General features: G+C 47.0%; 1 protein-coding gene across 1 annotated transcript in view; it reads right to left on the bottom strand.

Moving 5' to 3' along the window:
* Positions 1-21,933, bottom strand: part of GALNT17 (polypeptide N-acetylgalactosaminyltransferase 17) — a 448,562-nt gene that overhangs the window by 400,903 nt on the left and 25,726 nt on the right. The window lies entirely within an intron of this gene.

Raw genomic sequence — 21,933 nt, 5'->3', positions numbered from 1 at the left:
GTAATGAGTAAAGTTTAGAGCTGGAGGGGAGAAAGATCACATCCAAGGATCCGATTTTCTAGATGAGAGAACAGAGGTACAGAGAGATTCAACGATGACAGCCAGGGATGCAGGGCTAATCAAACTCCTCCTCAACACCCAGGCTATTGCCCCCATCACCTCGTGTCCCCACCAGTCAGCCACAACGCCAGGGGTAGGCTCTATTTCGTCGCGTGGCTGAATCTCTAGAAAAAGTTCTCTTCTCCCAAATCTACCTCACCCTTCTCCTTCCTCTAATTCCAATATCAGACCTTCCAGGGAATACCATTATTTCAACTTGAGGATCCAGAAGGTTTTTTTGTTTGTTTGTTTGTTTGTTTTTTTCTTAAGATGCCAAATCCCCACCCTCGGGGTGGGGAAAAAATATTCACTGAAGTATCACATGAAACACCAAGTAATTTGCAACTTCAAATACCCACTCAAGTAGGACCACCGTCCAAGCTAAGTGACCTTGGGCATGTTACTACATTCCTTTTTTCTGTTGCACCTGGACCAAAACCACATTATTTTATTATTTACTTGCTATTTCTCTAGCTAATTTCCCAGCTTTTATTCTTCCCTTTTAGAAAAGAAGCAAAAAAAAAAAAGGAAATCAATGGAATAAAAATACCGCTATTTTCTGATACAAATTAAACTCCACATCCAAACACAAACAGAATCACCAGCAGCAGATGGGTCTGTTTTCTCCATCTTTCCCCTCACCCCCAGGGAAAATCAACCATATGGCAGGAAGGAATCAACTGGGTGTTTTGATAAACGAGGACCAGCCCGGTCTGAAAGCTCTAAGCATGACATTTGTAAAACCCGAAATGACGTCATTGCTAACACCCTTCTCCCAGCTCTACTCCACCAACTGAACCAAGGAAGTGGGATATTTTACACCAAATAAGACACAGGGATATCGGTGTCAAATCTGATTCATGGGGACGATTAAAGGAGATGATGATTAAAGACCAAAATACATTCTGCCAAAGGCTGAATATACCCATGCCACTCACTCATCCAGATTCTATGTAAAGAGAAGCTATTAAATGCTTGGAAGGTTGATCATAGGAAGAAGCATGGTCTTTCCAGCCACCTCAGAAATAACTCCGAAATAACAACTTCTAGGATGGAACCGTATCAGTCGAGGATTCACGGCACGATGAGACACGACCCCACACCCACGACAACCACCAAAATGAAAGAAGACTGACAATGCCAAACGTTGGCAAGGATGAGGAGCACCCGGAACTCTCATACGTTGTTGACAGAAGTATAAATTGGTACAATGACTTTGCAGAACTGGTACTTTTTTTAAGAGTGGAACATACGCCTACCCTATATGACAGTGGGGTGTGACCGTAATCACACTCCAGGGTTTTTGTACAAGAGGAATCAGAATTTAGGCTCATGAAAGTCTTCACACAAAAACATTCATAGTAGCTTTATTCATAATAGCCACAAACTGGAAACAGCCTGGGTGTCCGTCAACAGAGGTTTGAATAAATTGTGATATATTCATACGTGGAATACTTCTCATAAGTAATTAAAAAAATTTTGTTAAACAAACATAGAGCAAGGGTCAGCAAATTCCACCTGTGGAATGGCCACCTGTTTTTGTAAATAAAGTTTTATTGAAACAGAGCAGTGACCAGTCATTTGCATATCATCAGAGACTTAACCATTGTGGAGCCTAAAATAATCATTATTGGTTTCTTTAAGGAAAAGTCGATAGACCTCTGACAAAAATAAATGCTGAGTGAAGAAGAAGAAAAAAAACAGAAACAAGAGTATGTACTTGATGATTTCATTTCTGTTAAGTACTGGAATAGGCAAATCTAATCTACGATGAAAATACCAGAATAGTGCTTGTTTCTGGTGGATGGAGAATGACTGGGAAGGGGGGTAAGAGCACCTTCTGGAGTGATGGAATTGGTCTATATATTGGTGTTACACGAATGCAACTGATCAAAGTTGTACAGTTAAAACCTGTTACATTTCACTCCATGTGTACATGAAACATCGATTTAGAAATCCAAAAATAAACACAAAAAACCTTTTATTTTTTTTCTTCAAAAAACACAAGGGTAGGATCTGACCCCCTAAACTAGGCTGTCTTTCTCTTAGACTCTGCATTCTTCACTTTACATTTGAAATTCAAGTTCGAGCCCATCTTGTACAGCTGCTCCTTCTTAATGACCAGCTGTTCCTAATGACCACGCCTCAGGCCCCTTGGGATTCCTCAGAAGTGGTTTTTAATCTTATTTCATCTACAGTCTTTGTTCAAACAGTCCTGCGGGACAGGCCCAATACGTGAGAAGTTCAAAGCAAAGACACTCCGGTTGAAGGACAGCGGAGGCCAGGCCAACCCTTCTCCTGCCCCCCACCCGTGACATCCCTACAGGGGCTTCCTCAGAGGATGGCCACAGCATCAATGACCCACATCCTAGCTTTCCCCTTGCCCTAACCACTGGATCACACTGACTTGTCAGCCCTCATGGCCAAGATCGCTCCCACCTCCCCCACTCCTTCCCTTGACAGCCCATCCTCTCCAGGGACTGGGACAGCAGACCAGCTCTGATCAGTGGCTCTGGCCCATACGCATCACGCACGCGACCCCACGGCCCCTGTTGGCAGAAACAACTGCCGAGAGAAGGGCCATGAGAAAGGCTGCCTTCCAAGGAGCATCCGATCTTTTTGCCATCTTCCTCTCTTTCTTGTATGGAAACCTCATTCAAGAGCGCTGGGGCATGAATCAAAACACACACACTTAACGTACCCAGGTGTATTCTACATTTACGCTGAGCTACTGCCGCAAAAAGACACAACCAAACCTTCCCTGTATCCTCACTCTCCCTGGGGCTCATTTCTGGTGAGATACGCTTGGGTCCAGTGACCCGGTGATGTGTCCGAAGCATTGCAGCAGACATTTCACTGTATCAAATGGCCTGGCTCTGAACAGGCAGCACCACACCCCGGACATCTTGTAGGTTACCTACCACAAGGTCAGCATCTCTCTCTTCTTAAGCACAAACTCTCCTCTCGAGAACAAAGAATCCCACGATGGAAAATGGACAAGGCGGGGGACAAAATAACGTTAGGAAGCAATTTCTTTTTGTGGCTTCTCTCAAAAGAAAACCACCTACCCACACTGACCACAGTGTCAGCTGTCAATACACAAAGCAGACAAAAGTCGGCAAAACTCGGGAGAGCTTTCTACCCGCCCCTCGAAAAAATGTCACCGCGTCTTGATCCCAGACCCTCTTGGTGGACTGGTCGTTTTAAGGCAGGTGTCCTTGCCTCTTGGCGGTTAGTCCTTCTTACCCTGTGGCCTCGACCATCTGTCAGAGACGTTAAGCTTTGCTTTTAAATGCAAAAGCCAGAGAAAACAGGAAGGAAATCTGGGGAGCAGAGGTGAGGGCGGTGATCTGCCCGTGTATTTACCATTGAGGAGAAAAAAGAGAAAATACGAGAAACACGGGCCCAGTCCCAAGGGAAGTTGCTACCTGCTGCAAGCTCAGGCTTTTCTGCCTTAGGGAAAATATTTATTTTCCCAATATAGCATCCGCCTTGACTTACAGGACCAGGGAGCTAAGTTTGCTCCAAACCCATTCTCATTTTGGTACTGGCTAGAGAAATAATGGCCGTTAAGACCCTTCTGTTTGGCAACTGAGTTTGGAGTGCTGATCATAGTAGGCTAATAACCTCTCCTTTCCGTCGTCGTGCTCGAGAGGTCGGTCAGACCCCAAGGGCCATGGCCAACGTGAAGTGCAACCTGGCTGATGCACGGGGTTGAGGATCGAGCTCTACAAGTCTCTCTACTAAGCCCAAACCCAAAATGCAAGCTTTGCCACGCGCCACTTACGCTATGAAGGCAATGAAATGCCCACAGGAGCAGAGCAAAGATGGAAAGAGAGTTGGGCTGACCCAGGAGGTGGGGCCCTGCTCAGTTTAGGGCCGAAGCACGGACGAGACAAAGCCAAAGAGCCCACGCTCCCATGCACAGGGTGTTCACAAGCTATGGCCCACCTCACCAGAAACGGGGGTCCTCGATTCTAACCCAAACAGGAAAGAGCTCCTTTCTCTTGGAGAGGAGCAAGGGAGAAGGGAAATTAGGGAGAAATGCAGTTCCACCTTCTAGTTTTTTTGCTTTGTTTTTAATGTTTATTTATTTATCTAGAGAGAGAGGGAAAGAATGGGAGCAAGTGGGGGAGGGGCAGAGAGAATCCCAAGCACTGACAGCACAGAGCCCGGTGTGGGGCTCGATCCCACAAACCATGAGGTCATGACCTGAGCCGAAATCAAGAGTCGGACGCTCAACGCACAGAGCCACCCAGGCGCCCCATCTAACTTCTAGTTTCAAATAACAAAAGGAAATTAACCCGGAACTATAAATCTAAGGACTCACCGACTCACAAAAAAAGCAGACTTCGCTTTGTTCAAAAATCAGCCACATGCACAGTTTCTTTACGTGGATTACCATTTTTGGAGAACCTGTATAGAGTAACTTATGCTCCACATAAAGATCATAAGCACCATTATTTAGTGTATCCGACAGAGCAGATCTCTATTGATTTAGAGGGCACGTCGGAGTCTCGAATTATCTTGGAGGTCCTTACCACGAAACTAGTATTTCTAACAGCTAAGCAACCATTCCTGAATGTTCGCTCCAGATAGCTTCGGCTTCATATGTTGTATCTCTACGCTGCACGACACCCCATGACTGACGGCGATTCTCACCCCCATCTTGTAGATATACAGACACTGAGTTGTAGACAATTAGATAATGCCCCCAAGCCCCACAGTTCGTACAGCAGGCTGATTCCAGATTCAGAACTCACATGTACTGCCCTAAACTCCCTCTATCATTTCCCATACAATTTTTAGTGCTGCTGTGAGAGTTACCTTAGAAATCCATTTAATGCCAGGGCGCCTGGGCGGCTCAGTCAGTCCAATGTCCCGACTTCAGCTCAAGTCATGATCTAGCAGTTCAAGAGTTCGAGACCCCCCCATCGGGCTCTGTGCTGACAGCTCGGAGCCTGGAGCCTGCTTCGGATTCTGTGTCTCCCTCTCTCTCTGCCCTTCCCTGCTCGTGCTGTCTCTGTCTGTCTCTCAAAAATTAACAAACATTAAAATAATTAAAAAAAAAAAAGAATTGTTTAATGCCAACTTGGTAGCTACGCACAGAACAATGTAAAACGGGCCTTTAATAACACCCACCATGCCACAAAACCAAGAAGGGAAATACGCGGAGAGCCCTTTTAGGGCCACTAGCTGTTTTCCATCTCGAGTGAGGGGAGGGAAGCCAGAAAGCTGGGCCTGGGAGCTGGAAAACTTAGCCAGAGAGGGCCTCCTGGCCCCATCCTCAGAGGGTAAGTCTCTCAGATGGCGGGGCTGAGATGGGAAGGACTGACGTGAGGTGAAGTGTGTCAACAGGGACAGCAGCGGACGGGCTGGGTGTGATGAGAACTTTCTACAGAGGCCTGAGAGACAGAACTGGGGCGACGGCACGATTCGGCCACGGCACCCAAGCTCAGAGAAGGGATACATCATCTGGCAGATCTGGGTTACTTCGACAGTTGCCTGGGGGCCGGGCCGGGGGGTGGGGAGGGGGGGCTTACACAACAAAAATGGATTCTCTCAGCCCGGGGACCGGAAGTCTGAGATCAAGATGTGGGCAGAGTGGATTTCTTTGGGAAGGAAGGAAGCCGCTCGCCTTGGCTTGCAGGTGGCTGCATTTTTGCTGGGTCCAAATCTCCCCTTTTCCAAGGACTCCAGTCACATGATCTGAGGGCCCACCCTGAAGACCCCATTTTAACTTCTTTCAAGATCTCATCTCCAAGCACGGTTACCCTCTGAGACACTGGGGGCTGGGACCTCCATATATGACTTTGTGGGGGCACAGCTCGGCCCCTAACACGCTGTGAGGCGGCTCTCAGTGAAGGTAGGGCTGTTGCTGCCATTTCTTTTAGTTGTTGGTTTTCACAGACACGCAGGGGCACCAGACTCGAGCTTGGGGTGGGGAGGGGGGGTGGTTCTTGAAGGGGTCAGACTTCAGGGTCCTGGTGAGCAATGCCCAGAATCAACTTTGACCCGGGGAAGCCGCTAAGGAAAGGAAAATCCCTTCGGAGGAGGAATTCAGTACCCCTGGTAAGGCCCCCGGCTCTCAAAAACTGTGGGAGTGGGGGCTTTGTAAGACTCATCCCCTCGGAGCGGGAAAACCTCAATGTGTGGAGGGCGTGCCAGCCCCAGGACAGTGGTATGTGCCCGGGACGATTCGTCTTGTCTTCCGAGCTTCACTGGGAGGAATGAGGTATAGCAAAGCCATCAGTGCCATCAGACCAGATGGGTGAAATGGTTACATGTCCAGGTAGAGAGTGGACGTGCTCCCAAGTGCTCAGGCTCAGTCCTTGCGATGAACTGGCGCTAAATGGGAAAAAAAGAAAAAGGCTGAACCCCGTCACTTTGCACAGCTGGGTCTTCAAATCCTCAAAGAATCCGCAAACCCCTCCAGGTGCACAACACGCCCACAGCCCTGCGCTGGCACGAAATGCACTCGGTTTGTTCTAAGAAACAATTACCCTCTGCATCCGAAGGCCCCGCTCGCAAAGCCTGAGCACGCCAGGTGCCTCCTTAACAGAAACATTCTCTTCTTTGCAAGCCAAGCAGAAACTCAAGAAGACCCCTGACAAATTGGAGGAATGCCCAGGATGCCCTACCTGATGACACATGAAGTCAGGATTCCGCAAATGAGCTAATGAGCAGAACGCCATCCCAGGAGTGCCTCCCAATCTGTCTGCGGCCGGAGCCAGCCGGCTCTGTCCTTCCCAGGACCCAGGATCTTCTGTAACGTTCGGAAAGCCTTCTCGTTGGCTCCCCGAGAACTTGTGGCAGAACACGCAGTGCTCTCAAAATGGTACCCGAGAGGCTCCCGAAACAAGGCTCCGGAGTTGACGGGAGGTCATAAAGTAGATTTCTTGCAAATGTTAAATCGTGATTCATGATCCCAAAGACACCTCGCTGACTGTCAATCCCAGCAGACAAAACCGAGAGGAAAACATTCCTCTACAGTCAGCCCCGAAGCGTAAAGGGCAGACAGCAGAATTCATAACCGTTCTCTTGACTTTGACTTTGAGCCGTTGGTTCCCAAAGTGTGGGGCCCTGTGCCAGCAGCGTGTGCGTGACTGGTTAGAAATGCAAATTGGGGGAGCGCCCTCCGGACCCACAGACCCAGGAATTGCCTTCCAGATGATTCTGATGCGCATACGAGCTACGGAGGTGGTAATTTAGGGGCTTGTAAGCAAGCTTCTACCCCGTCTCCCTTCTCCCCCACCGTCATCTGCTTTATTGCAACCAACATTGACTGGGCACTTCTGCAGTGAAAGGGCACAGGCATCACGAAGGAGCAGTCTACCCTGGACCCTTCCTCTTTTCTCTTTTACAACCATCTCCTATTTCCCCTTAGTCCTTCCTTCGTAAAGGCTCTACTGTTTTCCTTCTCGCTTCCGCAACCACGTTCATCACACTACACCAGCCTATGGCACGACACGTCCCAAACCAGGCTCCCTGCCTGTTTCTCCCTGAGGCCCGCACACCGCCACCCACTGGCCACAGTACTCTTCTGCTCGAACACTGCCCTGTTCCCCGCCGCACCCCACATTGGGTCCAGACGCCTCTATTTAACTTCCACGGTCTCCCCCTTTTCGGCCCCAGACTCACCTGGCCCTGTTCTGAGCGGTTTCCTCTCCCCGCTCGAAATAAAAGTGAACTCCCGAAGATAGGGCCACAATTTATGGGTCTCAGAATCACAGGGGGGTAGTGGTGTAAGGGAGCACGACGGGTATCGTGAAAAGGCCACGTCACTGAACACGTCACCTCAATGTCTCATCTGCAGAAGGGTGACATTAAGAGCCACAGTCCATTCACTAGGGCGTCTTCGTTCCGGAACAAAGGACCAGAGGCTGGGTGGCTCAAACAACAAACATTCCCTTCTCACAGTTCTGGACGCTGGGATATCCACAACCACGGTGCTGGCAGATCCAATGTCCGGTGAGGACCCGCTTCCTAGTTGGCATCCTGACGCTGCACAGCGGAGAAGAAGAGGAAGCCCTCCTGCCTCTTCTGATCCAGGCGCTAATCCCATTCACAAGGGTTCCACCCTCATCACCCAAGCACCCGCCAGAGACCCCACCTCCAAATACCATCACATCCGGGGTTAGGATCTCAACATATGAACTGGGGTAGGGGGTCGGGGGGGGGGCGGGGTAGGGGGTCGGGGGGGGCGGAGAATGGGGAAACAAATGTTCAGTCCATAACCCAGGTACATTATGAAGACCAAAATGAGACATTGCATCGGAAAGCAATGCGCAAAATACAAGACATTAACGAGCCCTGTTTGCCCCACCACTCATTTTATATGATCTCTTAATAAAATTCAAAAACCTACTGTTATCTTGATCGTAGTGACGGTACCAAGAGCACAAACTTACATTAAAACTTACAAAGGTGTATCTTTTATTTATTTTTGTTTAAGATCTTATTCTCGAGTAATCTCTACACCCGGCATGGGGCTCGAATTCACAACCCCAAGATCAAGAGTCACCTGCTCCACCGACGGAGCCAGACAGGTGCCCCAAAAGTTGTATATTTTAAATACATACAGTTTCGGGGCACCTGGGTGGCTCAGTTGGTTAAGCGTCCGACTTCAGCTCAGGTCATGATCTCACGGTTCGTGGGTTCGAGCCCCGCATCAGGCTCTGTGTTGACAGCTCAGAGCCTGGAGCCTGCTTCGGATTCTGTGTCTCCCTCTCTCTCTGCCCCTCCCCTGCTCAAACTCTGTCTCTTAAAAATACACATTAAAAAAAATTTTTTTAATACATACATACAGTTTATCTGATATCAATTATACCTCAATGAGCCCATAAAAAAGCAATCTCAGGGTTGACCCAGCTTCCAGTACAGAATAGCTTGTACAAACTCAGCCTTCAGCAGGTAACAATGATCAAATCCAGACAAAAATGTAATTAAAAAAAAAAAAAGGAATTTAAAGGTATTGGGAAGGACCAAAAGCAGGCTGAACCTGCACAGGAGTCGGCCTTTGAAAGACAACTGCAAAGAGTAAAATTGTGACTTTGTAGCAGCCTTTTAGCTGAAGGCACTCTCCAATTTGCACGCACCTGCCGCGGAAGAAAACCACAGCCTTCACTGGCTTGTTACGGGAGGAAAACTTGGGGGCTGGAAGAACAGCCAGAAAGTTAGAGGTGAAATCCTGGAAGGGAGGCAACAGCAGATGGGGTGAGCCCACAAAAATCTGTATATAAAATCCACCCAGATCCCCGGCTGATTACCAAACTACACACAGATATGAGAGACCATGGTGGGGGCAGGGGGTGGGGTAAAAAAAAAAAAAGCAGCTGGAAACTGAAAGAAATAAGTGGAGATGTCAGGTGCCCTAGTGTAAGGGTGCAAGGGACTGAGCTTGGAGTTTAAGTCCAGCCAAGTTACCTGTCCGTGAGAACAAAACCCCTATTTAATAAATAAATAAATAAATATCCTATTGAAAAGAACTTAGCAGGATCCAGAGCCTCTATAACATATATTTATTTTTTTAGTTTTTTGTAATGTTTATTTATTTTTGAGAGAGAGAGAGAGAGCAAAAGGGAAGGGGCACAGAATCCGAAGCAGGCTCCAGGCTCCGAGCGGTCAGCACAGAGCCCGACGCGGGGCTTGAACTCACGAACCGCGAGATCATGACCTGAGCCGAAGTCGGACGCTGAGCCGACTGAGCCACCCGGGCGCCCCTATGACATATATTTAATAATGCCCAGGAATTCACCCAAAATCACTAGACATACAAAGAAAAAATCTAATCCCTTTCTGAGACAAAAGAATAATTTTTCAATGAATTCCAAGATGATCCAGAAATTCAAATTAGCACACAAAGACTTTGGAGCAGCTCTTACACATATGTGCAAGAATTTTTGAATGACAATACATACATAACGGAGGCACCGGCGGGGGGAATCTCAGCCCCAAAATGAAATGTGATGAAGAAAGAACCAAATGGGAATTCTAGGAGTAAAAAGTACAACTGGAATGCGATTAAGAGCTCAGGGATAGAGTCTCTGACCCTCAAGAAAGATCAACAGAAACTATTCAACCTGAAGAACAGAGAGGGGAAAACGACGAAGAAAAATGAACGGAGCCTTAGAGACCTGTATGACAGTATCAATCAGTTCAACTTAATATCTGGAGTAGAGGAAACAGAGAAGAGGCAGGAAAAAAAAAATAATAAAGAAGTTTAATCGGCTTAAAACTTCCACTTTAGGGGCGCCTGGGTGGCTCGGTCGGTTAAGCGTCCGACTTCGGCTCAGGTCACGATCTCGCGGTCCGTGAGTTCGAGCCCCGCGTCGGGCTCTGGGCTGATGGCTCAGAGCCTGGAGCCTGTTTCCGATTCTGTGTCTCCCTCTCTCTCTGCCCCTCCCCTGTTCATGCTCTGTCTCTCTCTGTCTCAAAAATAAATAAACGTTAAAAAAATTAAAACAAAAAAACTTCCACTTTAGTAAAGACAAGCATAGACTCACAAAATTCAACCAAACCTAAAGTAGAATAAATACTTTAACATTTACACCTAGGCAGGGTATCCTGGGGGGTTCAGTGGGTTAAGCATCCGACTCTTGGTTGCAACTCAGGTCGTGATCTCGCAGTTTGTGAGATTGAGCCCCGAGTCAGGCTCTGTGCTGACAGCTCGGAGCCTGGAGCCTGCTTGGGATTCTCTCTCCCTCTCTCTCTGCCCCTCCCCTGCTCATGCTCTCTCTCTCCCTCCAAAATAAATAACCATTTCAAAAAAAAAAAAAAAGGAAAAAAAATGACATCTAGGCCAACTGTTGAAACACAAAGTTCAAATCTTGAAAACAGCCAGAGAAGAATGACACATCACATCCATCAGAGAATAATACAAATGAGGGTGTACTTCTCATCAGAAACCACGGAGGCCAAAAGACAGTGTAACAATATCTTAATATGCTGAACAAAAAACTGTAAACCCAGAATTCATTACGCAGCAAAAACCATCCTTCGAAAATGAAAAGGCAATAAAGACACTCTCAAATAGACAAACCAGAGAATTTATCACAAGCAGATCTGCTGTACAAGAAATCCTAAAGGAAGTTCTCTAGCCTGAAGAAAATGGACTAGGGGCGCCTGTGTGGTCCATCAGTTTAGCGTCTGACTTCAGCTCAGGTCATGATCTCACGGGCCGTGGGTTCGAGCCCCACGTCGGGCTCTGTGCTGACAGCTCAGAGCCTGGGGCCTGCTTCGGATTCTGTGTCTCCCTCTCTCTCTGACCCTCCCCTGCTCACGCTCTCTCTTTCTCTCAAAAATATATAAAATTAAAAGAGAGAGAGAGAAAGAAAGAAAGAAAGAAAGAAAGAAAGAAAGAAAGAAAGAAAGAAAGAAAGGGAAAGGGAAAAGGAAGCAAAAGACAAACGACTATAGGTGGTAACTCAAATCTACAGGAAGGCATGAACGTTACTGGAAATAAAACGTATGAAGTGGTCCCCGAATTAGAAATGGAGGGTTACTGTAAAATACACATTCCAGAAGATTACCTGAATCATCAGGCAAGCACACTTCACCTTCCTGGTTTTTCCTAACCTTAACAGAAATAAATGTACGTTCCGTATCAAACTCGAGTATTGGTTTTAAAATGTGAGAACTCTTTCCAAAATATTTCACAACTTTTGACTAAGTCAAACTGTTCCCAATTTGCTGACTCTGTTCAAACACCCTCCGGTGTAGATTCAGCGGGAGGGTTCTCCTCAGGTTTCTGGATACAAGCAAACGTCTGCATCTAGGCAGGAGGAAACGCGAACTAATTTTAACAAGAAGGTCAAGACACAAATAAAGGAAAAGGGCCCCCCACAAACTACATGCATGCTCCTATCAGGATATCACTGATAAAAATCATTTAGAATTGGGGCGCCTGAGTGGCTCGGTCAGTTAAGCGTCCGACTTCAGCTCAGGTCATGACCTCACGGTTGGTGGGTTCAAGCCCCGCGTCAGGCTCTGTGCTGACAGCTCGGAGCCTGGAGCCTGCTTCCGATTCTGTGTCTCCCTCTCTCTCTGCCCTTCCCCTGCTCACACTCTGTCTCTCAAAAGTAAATAAAATGTTTAAAAAAATTTTTTTAAATCATTTAGAATAAAACACACTTCTGTCCTGTTCCCTGCTCTTTTTTTTGTTTTTTTTTTTGTTTTGTTTTGTTTTTTTTTTTCTTTTCAAGCTGGGACTCTAACTGGAAGGTTCTTTCCATCATCTCCATCATCTCTGTCTATCCAGCTTTTTCTGACTTCCAAAGCAGAGCTCAAATGCCCTCTCCTCAAATAAACTTGCCCTCTCCTCCCCAGGCAGAAGTGTTCCCTCCCTCCATGGAACTGTGTTCAGCATTTCAGGGCTTTCTACCTTGAATTATAGTCCTTTGTGTACAAGCTACAGGGAATTAGATTTTTCAGTCAGGGTTTTCAGAATAAATAGTGTCAGAACCACCCAGGCAGGATGATACGAAATCAGAGTCCAGACCCGGGAAGCTGGGGTTGGGGGGTGGTTCCCAGGGAAGCAGGCTTTCTGGGACACCGGATGACTGGAGACAGCAATGCTGGGCAGGGTCGTCTGGAAACCGGCTCTGCCTTCTGCCCCAGGGGCAGAGGGAGGGGAGGTAATCTAGTTGATGCTGAGATTTACTTAGGGACCAAGAGAGCCGTAAGGGGGATAAACGGCCCATAACTTGTGAGTATGGAGGCTGGGCCTCCCTCTCCTCTGGGGCAGAATCTTTTGTCCTGCATACGAGGGGTGCTCAATAAATACCTGCTAGATGAATTCAGTAAGTCCTGGGTCCTGACCCGACTCCACTGAAGGAAGCAGGTGCTGAGGGCCATGGCATTCCCAGCCAGCGGGGAGGCCAGGAAACCCCACTCAGCCCAAAGCTACCAGAAAACAACTAGAAAACTCAAGTTCTCTGTTCCCAGGATAATGCTGTACTTGTAGGTCAGTCGTTTATGACACTGTTCTGATGCGGGATTTACTAACAAATCAAGGGGACCCCAAATCAAATGCTTTCCTCATCATCCCCCCTTTCCTGGCACAGCCCGTCCCTCTACCCACGATGCCCTTTCTGTGAAGGATCCCCCCTCACCCTAGAGGTCTGAATGTGAGCTCAGATTCTTTGCACTTCCTCTCTCCCCACATCCAAGTACAAATCCCACCATTTCGGTCCCTGGACAGACTGTGTTTTCCAAAAGTGGCCAAAAGCAGTATCTCGAGACCCACACGCTCTTCTAGAATCTTGCCACTCCTCATCAAGTGGTGGGGACTATTGTCTCTCCTCTTGCACTTGAGACTGCCCTGGTGACCAGAATGTGACCAAAGCAATGGGATGTGACCTTGGAGGCCACACCGTAAAATTTACTATCATTCCAACTAGTGTCCTCATTCTCCTCTCTCTCTCTCTCTCTCTCTCTCTCTCTCTCTCTCGATACTCACCCTTATAATCTACACACCATATTGTGAAGAATCCCAGCCACATGGTGAGAACACATCTAGGCGTCCAAATAAGATCTTGGCCAAGAGCCAGCCCAATGTCAGTGACTGAGGCCTCAGATGATTCTAGAACCCTGATCTTGAGCCATTACAGGTGGCACTGGGTAGACCAGAAACAAAGCACCCCTGCCCAAATTGCAGATTCATAAGCAAAATTAATACTGTCACCATTTTAAGCCACTTAATTTTGTGACAATCTGTTACAGAGCCATAATCACTGGAATAGCCTCATAAACATCTCTGAGCCCTCTGCCCTCCAACCCAGTTATCAAACCTGGGCCACCATCAAGGCCACTGTCAAGTCTCATCTCAACAATTTCAACGGACTCAAGGAGTCTTTCCAAATTCCACTCCCTTCCTTCTCTATTTCATCCTCCCTGTTCTTCCCAGAGGGGCTCCTCTGAAACAAATCACTCCCTTGCTTAAAATCCTACAGACGACAATAAATTTCACATATTGAAAAAAAATCCTACAGACAACCGACGGCTTAGGATGGATGGACAGACGGACAGATGGACATGTGAGATATAAAAAAACGGACATGAGCAGAGCACCTGGGTGGCTCAGTCATTTGGGCGTCTGCCTTTTGATTTCAGCTCAGATATCACGGTCTGTGAGATCAAACCTCGAGATCAAACCCCAAGATCAAACCACACTGACAGCACGGAGCCTGTGTGGGATTCTCTCTCTCTCCCTCTCTCTCCGTCCCTCCCCCGCTTGTGCACACGCACGTATGCGTGTGTGTGCACGTGCGCTCTCCCAAAATAAATAAATAAGCTTAAAACAAAAAAGAAAGATGGATAGAGCAAATATGGAAAAACCTGAATTGTAGTATCTAGGGGTTGAGCGTAGGGTTATCATACGCTGTCCTTCCTGCCTTTACACGGTGTTTGAAATGTTTCGCCCGAAAGGTTTGTGGAAAACAACAATAAACCTCCAGTTACTTCTCACAGATGGAAATCCAAATTCCCAAGCACAACACACGGGCCTCTTCTTCATGTGGCTTCGCTGAAATTCTGGTCCCTGCCTGGAGCGCCCCCCCCCCCCGGGAGCTCCGGGGGTTCAGACACACCTAACCATGCGCACATCCCTGATGGGGTCAAGGTCTCACACCCTGGTACCTGTGCTCTGACATGGCCTCTGCATAAAGGAACCCCTCCGGCTTCTTTCCCTGCCATCCTATGCAGGTATCAACACCAGTGTTGATGGACTCAGAGGTCCCCTCTGGGAGGCCCTCCCTGACCCCCGAGATCCTACCAGGATTCCCCCCGCACCTGCCGCGGACCGCCCCCCGCCCCCGGCAGTCCTATGGCTACAGCTTCCTTGCCCCCAGAACTCTCCTTCTTAAGTGAGAGCTCCCCAAGGGCAGGGCTGGGCCTTACCCATCTGTCTAATCCGTGCCTAGCCCATGGTAAGCACTGAAGAATCTCTTCCGTTGCCTCAGAGAAAAGATCACCGACAGCAACAGGTTCAAGCACAAGGGCATTCGGTCCTCCTCTCCTTCCCTGACCCCCGTGCGTCGCAGTTATGCCGTCCAAAAATTCAACTACTATCTACGGGGTGCCTAGGTATTAAGAGGTATACTGCTCCAGGTATATTGAGAATACAACGTGAGTAAAGCAGACAAAGGCCCTGAGCGCGTGTGGCTTACTTTTAAAAGGAAAGATAAGGAGCGCCTGGGTGGCGCAGTCGGTTAAGCGTCCGACTTCAGCCAGGTCACGATCTCGCGGTCCGTGGGTTCGAGCCCTGCGTCGGGCTCTGGGCTGATGGCTCAGAGCCTGGAGCCTGGTTCCGATTCTGTGTCTCCCTCTCTCTCTGCCCCTCCCCCGTTCATGCTCTGTCTCTCTCTGTCCCAAAAATAAATAAACATGGAAAAAAAAATTTAAAAAAAAAAAAAAAAAAAAGGAAAGATAATAATAATATTAGAAAGTTAAATATTCAGTCATGTCACTGGACTAAACACTCTCCTCCTCCATGAAGCATCGATACACATCACCTTATCAAAACACGCCCGGGCCAAGAGGTCAAGTCTATCATCACACCGTGACCCCAGGAACGCAGGTCCGCCATCTTGTTTCCTGGCTTGGGATGCCGGAACCCATATCCAGAACCATTCTGCCAAGCCCTGGGGATTCCGGAGGGCCCTACGCACACTACCCCATCTGAGGCTCATGGAAACAACCAAATTATTGCCCATCGCCCTCGCTGGTTCTCCTGGAATGGGTGTGACAGTGTCGAGGGCCAGTGGCCAGCAGCTACACCATGCGCTGTGTTGTGACACACACACACAAAAAAGATCAGTCATAATCATGACAGCAAAAACTACACAGTCACTTTGCCGCGACATAAAACCCAAACCCTGCTCTAGCATCTGCTCTTGCCTGGCCCCATCTCCCTCCCCGGGTTTTTCTTTGCTTGCTACCAGTTCATCCATAATTGCTCTTCTCCTCACCTTTAGGACACAACAATATCCTCGTTTCCAACCAAAGAGGAAGCTGCCAGGACATTTCAAAGCCACTCTATACTGCTGATCTCAGTAATCAGGTTATTCTTGTTATTTAAAAACAAAGTAATGAAGTGTGGTGCAATTTCAGGGCTCAGGGATTTTGATTTACTCAGTAAACATTTACTAAGCTACTATTAGGTGCAAGGCAAGGCAGAAACTGGGAGATGGTGACACATTTGCCCTCAGGTAGCTTTCACTCCAGAGGGTTTGGTCTTTGTGGGGGCTTCAGTCCTTCTAAAGAGCAGTCCAAGATATGGTCTAACCATTGCTGTGGGGATAACCAAGATTCTTAGATAAGACTCGAGACGGGGGCGCCTGGGTGGCTCAGTTGATGAAGGGCTGGACTTCGGCTCAGGTCATGATCTCGTAGTTCGTGAGCTCGAGCTCCACATCGGGCTCTGTGCTGACAGCTCAGAGCCTGCAGCCTGCTTCAGATTCTGTGTCTCCCCCTCTCTGTATCCCTCCCCTACTCGTGCTCTGTCTCAATCTCTCTCAAAAATAAATAAACATTTTTTAAAAATTTTAATAGACCAGAAGGATTATTTCAGGGCTCTTACAATCCACTCTCAAACCTGGCTAAGTTCATCAACAGTTCTGATAACCACGTATGCCTTAATCTCTCTGTTTTGTTTCTTCGCCCTCTTCCGAAATCCTTCTACCATGTCTTCTTCCGTCCTATGTGTTTTTCTCTTACCGAGTCCTCAAATCCCTCGCCTTCCCTACAACCACTCTCACTTTAGCACACCCAGGTGCCCCCAAGGGTCAAAAAGAGTCAAGCAAAAGACCGGAAGAGTGGACAGTGGCTTGGGGGAGGGTGTGTCTTTTCCCAAAAAGAAATCTACACCAAGTGGAAAATCGAAAACAGTCAAGGAAAACACTCTAGAAACTTTCATTCAAGTTGTTCTAACGGTAAAAACTCCCATCACCCCACCGTCTTCACATGATTGCCAGTCTCTTTACAAATGTGATCACAACTACTTAAAGAAAAGCCATACCCGGCCCCGCAATGACTCTGGGAATGACTCACAGCATATGCAGCTACGCTTCCACATTCAACCACATTGCGTGTATTTCTAATATAGTTTCAAGCAATTCCCAGTTGTCTTTGGCAACGTCCCAGAACCTTTTTCAAATAAAGCAAAAGCAAATAGCACAAAAACTTCAGAATCAAAAAATCCTTTGGCACTAGCCGGCAAATTCCATTACAGCGGGATGCAAGTTTCCAAATTGTTCAAATACATTAAAAACCCAGTCTGCCTTTGCTTTGCATTTTGCATTCTGCCACAGCTACAAGCACCGATCGCGGAGAACCGAGCGGAGTGCACGGTAGTAATAATGAGTAAATGCACTTCTCCAAATTAGTAACTTGCGAGTCATTGGAAATCAAAAATTTCTGACGAGAGTATTTCTGAGACCATAGATTTTCTCTCTAAAATAGTGGCTTCACAGAGATAAGGCACAAAATGCCCACAGAGGCTTCCTTTTGATCACATATTTTGGCAATTCGGCCCTTATCCCATTCAGCGACCTGAGCGAAATAAGGAAATGAATTATACAGCCAAGATTATACAGCTATAAAGCATAATGGCATTTGTTTCATCAACTTTCATTCAAGAGCTCAGGACCATACGGCCCCAGACCTGTATCTCCTGGAGAGAAATTCACCATGAATTTTTTGGGGGCCAGTAACTTCCAGTTAGCCATCCTTTCACAGTGTTAAAACACCAAGCACCCCATCACCATGGCACCCATGCGTGCACATGAACACACACCCGAAATTCCAAATAAGCTAAATTTTGAATAAAGCCTCACCCTTCACACAGCACATAGCCTTTGCTGATCTGCTTCTTTGAAGGGGGAAGGGAAAAACAGCAACCTATGTATCCCTATGGAAATGGAAAATTTCATTTACTCTCAATTCACTTTTTTATGATATAAACAAACATTTGCTACCAGAGCAAGATGTAAATAAAACTCAGTCATAATCCTATAGTCTAATTTGACTGGGGTCAAATGGAAAAGAAAAATGATCAAAAACAAAACAAGGGCACCTGGCTGGCTCAGTCGGTGAAGCATGTGACTCTTGATCTCGGGGTTATGGGTTCGAGCCCCACACTGGGCGTAGAGAGTCCTTAAAAATAAAATCTCAAAAGGGAGCCTGGACGGCCCAGTCGGGTAAGCGTCCAACTTCAGCTCAGGTCATGATCTCGCGGTTCGTGAGTTCGGGCCCCACGTCAGGATCTGGGCTGACAGCTCGGAGCCTGGAGCCTGCTTCAGATTCTGTGTCTCCCCGTCTCTCTGCCCCTCCCTTGCTTACGCTCTCTTTCTCTCAGAAATGAATAAACATTAAAAAATTTTTTAAAAATATAAAGTCTTAAAAATAAGATAATTAAAATAAAGAAAGAAATAAAAACAATGACCACAGTTGAGACAAGGTGTTATAAATTGAAGACAAAGGAAGGAGGACTCTGGATGGAAAGAACCTCTACTCCCATACAGAAGGCCAGACAGCCTGGCTAGGTCAAGACCCCATCGAAATACCAGACCAAACAACGTAAGAAAACATCATGTAAAACTCACGAGAGTGACTTCTACTTCCAAGATGGAGTAACTCCAAGATGGAGAAATTTACTCTCCCACCTGAAATCACCAAAACGTATTAAATGTTTATTGATTGAGAGAGAGAGAGAGACAGAGACTGGGGGTGGGGCAGAGAGAGAATCCCAAGCAGGCTCTGTACTGTCAGCTCAGAGCCTGACATGGGGCTCGAACTCACCAACCGTGAGATCATGACCTGAGCCAAAATCAGGAGACAGACGCTTAACCGACTGAGCCACGCTGATGCCCTCACAAAATGTATTTTAAAAAAAAGTTTTCAAGACGCTGGACGTCAGGCAACAAGGCACAATGATCGCCTAAAGAGAGGAACCAAGTGAGGTGTGCCACCACCTTGAGAGTTTCCCAGCCACGTTACAGGAAGAAGGAACCTAGGCAAAGGCCAGCAGCCTTCCTGAGTTGGAGGGATAGAGATGAGGGTCCAGGGAGACGGAGACAGCTGGAATCCACAGGACAAAGCACTGGAGAGGGTGACTGCACAGAGAGAACATCCCAGAGGTCTACAGAGGGGCACCCTCCGACATCAACGGAATACTGATTAAGGCATCGATGTGAGGAAAGGAGCCAAGGCTGGGGAAAGAACCATCCAGAAGGACGAGAGGTTAACAGTGGCCAGGACTCACACTGGGCCAGGAGTAGTGTCTGTTGCCACCAGCCAACAGACACAGAGATGCAGAAATTCTAAACACAATTCAACAATGCATTTAAAAGATGGCCAACTGGGGCGCCTGGGTGGCGCAGTCGGTTAAGCGTCCGACTTCAGCCAGGTCACGATCTCGCGGTCCGTGAGTTCGAGCCCCGCGTCGGGCTCTGGGCTGATGGCTCAGAGCCTGGAGCCTGTTTCCGATTCTGTGTCTCCCTCTCTCTCTGCCCCTCCCCCGCTCATGCTCTGTCTCTCTCTGTCCCAAAAATAAATTAAAAACGTTGAAAAAAAAAAAAAAAAGATGGCCAACTGGAGCGGATCCCCACCTGCAGAAACTGATTCCAAAATGCATATGGAAATACAAAGGACCTAGAACAGCCAAAACAACATTTAGAAAACAAGTACAAAGTCAGGGGCTTAATACTCTCCATTTTAGGACTCAGTACAAAACTACAGGAATCGGGCAGTGTGGTATTATTGTAAACACAGACACGCACATAACAGGGAGAACAGAAACGGACCCACAAATACGTGGTCAACAGATTTTTAACAAGTGTACAAAAAGGCAATTTGTGGGAGAAGGGGAGTGTTTCCAACAAACAATCGAACGGCTGGATACCCACATATGAGAAGGCAAAACAATACACTTCCATCCATAACTTGCACCATATACAAAAATGAACCCAACGGGGATCGCAGATCTCAATGTGAAACCAGAACTTAAAATGTATAAAATAACACATGGAAGAAACCCTTTGTGATGGTGGGTTAGGTGAAGCCTTTTTAGATGAGATAACCAAAGCATGATCTATCAAAGAACAAACCGGTCAACTGGATGGACTTCATTGAAATCTAAAGCCTCGCTTGGAAATTCGCTTTTAAGGAAAGTGAAAACACAAGCCACGGTCTGGGAGAACATACTTGTGAATCACATATCTGATGGGGAGACCGTATCAGGAATACGCAAAGAACTCTCAAAACTCAGTCACGAAAAATGAAAACTAAAATATGTGCGAAGAGTGAGCGCAGAACATCATTAGTCATTAGGGAAACACAAATTATAATCACAAAAAGATACCACCACACACATTAAAATGGCTCAAACATAAAAGTACAGACAAGATCCAGAGGAACTGGAACTTTCATACACTGTTGGCGGGAATATAAAATGGAAAACGGGTTGGTCGTTTCTTAAAAAATACTTTCTTGGGGCGCCTGGGTGGCTCAGTCGGTTGAGCGTCCGACTTCGGCTCAGGTCACGATCTTGCGGTCCGTGAGTTCGAGCCCGGCGTCGGGCTCTGGGCTGACGGCTCAGAGCCTGGAGCCTGCTTCCGATTCTGTGTCTCGCTCTCTCTCTGCCCCTCCCCCGTTCATGCTCTGTCTCTCTCTGTCTCAAAAATAAATAAATGTTAAAAAAAAAAAATACTTTCTTAAGTATCTACCTGCTACATGATCTAGCCAGTCTGCGCCTGGGTATTTACTGAAGAAAAACAAAAGCCCATATCCATACGAAGACTTTTACACGAATGCTCATAGCAGTCTTATTTGGAAAAGCCAAAATTTGGAAATAACCCAAATGCCCATCTATGAGAGAATGAATAAACTAACGGCAGGCTACTCACATAATGGAAGATACTCGGCAATAAAAAGGAATGAATTATTGATACAAAGCACAACATCGATGAGCCTCAAAACAATTATGCTGGGGGAAAGAAGTCAGCCAGAAAAGAATACACACTATATTATCCCCTCCCCATTACGTAAAGCTAGGGAAAGATTCAAACTAATCTATAGTGCCGGAAGGCATATCAGTGGTTGTCTAGAGAAAGGCAGGTGGGAGGGGCGGGAAGCATTATTACAAAGGTGCACAAGAAAACTGGGGGGTGATGAATGCATACATTTGCTTGATGGTGGCAATTTCTCTAGAACGTGCGTATTTCAAATCTTATCCGATTGTACCCTTTAAACAAGTAGAATCTATTGTGTGTTCTGTATACCTCAGTAAAGCTGTTAAAAAAAACTTTTTAATATTGCAATATTGGTTTCAGGAGTAGAATTCAGTGATTCATCACTTACATACAACACCCAGGGCTCATCACAACAAGTGCTGTCCTTAATGCCCATCACCCATCTAGCCCATCCCCCCACCCATCTCCCTCCATCAACCCTCTTCATCATTAAGAGTCTCTTGAGGTTTGTTTCCAAGTCCAAGTGAGTATAAAGAAATGGAGAACTCTGAACAAATCCGATGGGTGTTATTATCTCCATTTCGGTCAGGAGGAAATTCAGTTATTTGCCAGGTAAAGGGAAAACTTTACCTGGGTTCTACAGGGCTGCTCTATGCTGAGCACCAACATTCATTTGCAAAAGAAAAATCAACAGATGCGCACACTGAATTTGAACTATAAAGTCAATGCAATTTTGCAAAAGACAACTCTTCAGAAAGCAGGAACTTCACCGCCCTGAATATTTATCCATCGTGTCGTAAATGACTCCCTGCTCAGAGGGCCCCCAAAGCCCCTGAAGTCCTTGGCCACCTAGTCCAGGAGGGCT

This window comes from Felis catus, chromosome E3, assembly GCF_018350175.1.
Source record: "Felis catus isolate Fca126 chromosome E3, F.catus_Fca126_mat1.0, whole genome shotgun sequence".
NCBI classification, from domain to species: domain Eukaryota; kingdom Metazoa; phylum Chordata; class Mammalia; order Carnivora; family Felidae; genus Felis; species Felis catus.
The sequence above is the reverse complement of the archived record's forward strand: the minus strand, read 5'-3'. Positions and strand labels throughout refer to the sequence as shown.